Below are 3,746 nucleotides of genomic sequence, written 5' to 3'. Positions count from 1 at the left end.
GAAACTGAAACAAGCCCGGCATGTGTATGTGTGTGTATACACACACACACACACACACACACACACACACATGATGTAAACGCCTCTGATGAGAAGCCAATAAGGTTCGAAAATCAATTAAGGTTGTTCATCATTTTTTCAGTCTGCGGAGAAATGGCTAAAATTTTCCCTGTTTATAATTATACCATGTTACATGTGTTTATATATATATATATATATATATAAAACACCAATTAAAAAAAAAGAACAGAGAAAAAAGAAAAAGCAAACAAACGTTTGGACGTAGCACAGCCAACGTATTAATAAGACGCTCAGAGAAGGAAAAGAGTAGTAGTTTTACGTTTCGAGCATAGCTCCTCTTCAGAAACAGAAAGAAACAGGAAAGTCCAAGAAGAGGAAAAACTCGCTAACAGTCACGTGCTGTTACATTTTTGAAGTTAGTAACCGGAAGTAGGAAGGAAGAGTAAATGCGTGTGTGCGCGCGCGTATATGTGTATGTGTGTGTGGTTGCATGTGCATGTATGTATGTATTATGTACGAATGTATGTATACGTAAATATGTGTGTGTATATGTGTTTTTCTGTTTGTCCACCAGCACCGCTTGACAACCGGCATTGGTGTGTTTATGTTTCCGCAACTTAGCATTTCGGCAAAAGGGTCCGATTGAGTAAGTTTCGGGCTTAAAAGAAAAGTACTGGTGTCGATGTATTCCACAAAATTCTTCAAGGCGGTGCCCCAGCTTGGTCGCAATATGATGACTGAAACAAGTAAAAAGTTAAAGATAATATATATGCGCGTGGGTATGTGTGTGTGTGTGTGTGTGTGTGTGTGTGTGTGTGCATGTATGTATGTATGTATGTACGTATGTGTATAAGTCTGAATGTATGTGCGTGTATGTATGCATGTACGCATGTATATGTGTGTGTGTATGTATGTATGTATGTATGTATGTATGCATACATGTATGTATGTATGTATGTGTCTTCTGTTTTTTAATTATTATAAATCTTCCACTGAGGAGGGAGCCAGTTTCCAACAAAGATACGTGGCTCCATCTTTGGGATGTAGTTAACACATGTATGTATGTATGTATGTACGTACGTATGTATGTACGTACGTATGTATGTACGTATGCATGAATGTATGTATGTATGTGTGTATGTATGTATTATGTATGTATGTGTGTGTATGTACGTATGTGCATGCGTATGTAGGTATGCATGTATGTGTGTGTATATATGCATGTATGTACGTATGTATGTGTGTGTACGTATGTATGTGTGTACGTATGTATGTGTATGTGTGTGCAATGGTTGGCTCGGTGTTATAGTAGAAGACAGCAGGACTGAACCAGCAACCACGATGCTGATCTAATGACCCTCCCAAGACACAAGAAGATAAGATATTTATCTTAGACTGTCTGAAACCGTTGGAAACCTATTAGCAAAAACGTTTTTGCTTACACATCGTGACATGAAATAAATAAATAACACTAAAAAACACATAAATATCATTCAACGCAGTCTTGGTACTGTGGACCACAAAAGACTATATCCTCAGTCATCGACTGCATTTAAAGGCCCCAATTCTCATAAGTGCATTGTTAAATGTTATATTTTAACAAGGTTAACCGAACCACTCGGTACACATCAAGGTGTTAAGTGGGTTAAATGCGTGCATTAATGTGAAACAAACAAATGATAAGGTAGACGAAGCTTCACTGCAAAATTCTCGAGGTTCAACAACAAGGTTTTTATTAACAAACAGTACCTCGCCGGGTACTCAAAAGAAAAAAATAGACTAAGCGATGTCTTGTCATGAAAAGACAATAAAATTGACAATTTAAATCAGTATTTGAATGTGTTAATAAGCATGGAGGGAAAAACGGGTATGTTTTATATTTTAGCATGTGAATTATTTACTTGGTAAATAGCTAATATACATAGCCGTAGGTGTGGCTGTGTGGTAAGAAGCTTGCTTCCCAACCTCATGGTTCCGGGTTCAATCCCACTGTGTGGCACCTTGGGTAAGTGTCTTTTGCTACAGCCTCGGGCCGACCAAAGCCTTGTGAGTGAATTTGGTAGACGGAAACTGAAAGAAACCCGTTATATATACATATATATATATAAACAAATAATAAATGAGTATATGCATATATACGTACAGGTGTGCGCATACCTACGTCTACCTGTATATATAGGTGCATATCTGGGTACAGGACATTGCAAACAAAACGTAGACAAGAAATAATAACCAGAGTACAGAAAATACACAAGCCACATAGAGAACATTTTCCTTCATCAGCTACCCCCGTTTTTAACAACTGCGTTTCGAAGAGTTGGGCAGGACGCATCGTTAAAACGGCTCTTCCCATGGACCGCAAATTAAATTTGTATACACAAATTAAACCTGTGCCATGGAGGAATGTAGTGGCGGACAAAAAACAAGACAGGAAAACAAACGGAAAAGGCCATGCGGCCAGACGTGAAAAATTGTGTATATGAACGCTGTGAGGCACGAACTTGAAAGTGGGGACGAAGTAAGTTCGCGTGTTTGCTCGGCGATAGCCAAGGAAGAAAAGGATTATTGACCGGAAGCATGTGACCATGCAGGGGTAAGGGAGAGAGAGAGAGAGTGGTAGAGGGAGAAACAAAGGGAGGAAGTAGAAGAATAGGTGAGCAACGAAAGAGAGGAATATAGTAGTAACAGAAGGAAGTACGAGGGGGAGTCGTGGCTGTGTGGTAAGAAGCTTCCTCCCCAACCACATGACTCCGGGTTCAGTCCCACTGCGTGGCACCTTGGGCAAGTGTCGTCTACAATAGCATCGGGCAGACCGAAGCCTTGTGAGTGGATTTGGTAGATTTGTTAGACGGAAACTGAAGACGCTTGCCCAAGGTGCCATGCAGTGTGACTGAAACTGAAACCATGTGGTTGCTAAGCGAGCTTCTTGACCACACAACCATGACCGTGCCTAGAATATCTATACGTGAGAAACATTTCCCCAAGATTAATATTTAGCAGATGGTAACCCCCAACTGAAGGGAACCAAATAAAAGGGCTTGCTTAATGAAGCTCTTGTCAAAAGATGGCATACAGACCTCTTTGAGGTCTGCTGTTATGGTTTTTCATGCAAGATCAGAGTTGTCTTGGAGAAGATTAGTCGAGACCAATGATATTCAACCATATTTTTTTTTTGCCTATGGACCCCTTTGAATCTTATTTTACCCGACGGGGGTGGGGGGACCTTCAAAGCTGTTCAAGGTTTTAAAAATCCTGTTATCATATTTTTATAAAGAATAAAATGTTTTGACTGATACAGCAATGCACTATAATACAAAAAATGGACTATAATGACTGTTGTGATTTAACCATCCATAGTCTGATATATTTCAGAATAAAAATCCCTTCTTCTGATATCCTTAGGAATTGATGGAGTCGCTGCTATAATCGGTTTTCCAACGGCTTTTTTTTTCCGGAAGTGTCTCAGCAGTGGTCTCACGAAGCTCTTTCCGGAATTCCTCACGAGAAGTGCGTGAGGTCGGCCATGTCTCATTCTCGTGTGTGTCGGTACATCCGTATCGCTGCTTCATATTTTTGTAATTAAATATTATTTGGAATTGTATTTTAAAAACTTAAAATATTTTGTGTATTGAAGAAGAATGATCAGTTTATTGCTCATAAATTTTGACAATAAAATCTTGTATAGCCCCTCCCTCAAGGGTCATAAGGACCCCCAAAGGTCATAT

Source organism: Octopus bimaculoides, chromosome 26 (genome assembly GCF_001194135.2).
Source record: "Octopus bimaculoides isolate UCB-OBI-ISO-001 chromosome 26, ASM119413v2, whole genome shotgun sequence".
NCBI lineage: Eukaryota > Metazoa > Mollusca > Cephalopoda > Octopoda > Octopodidae > Octopus > Octopus bimaculoides.
This window is presented reverse-complemented; position numbering follows the sequence as displayed.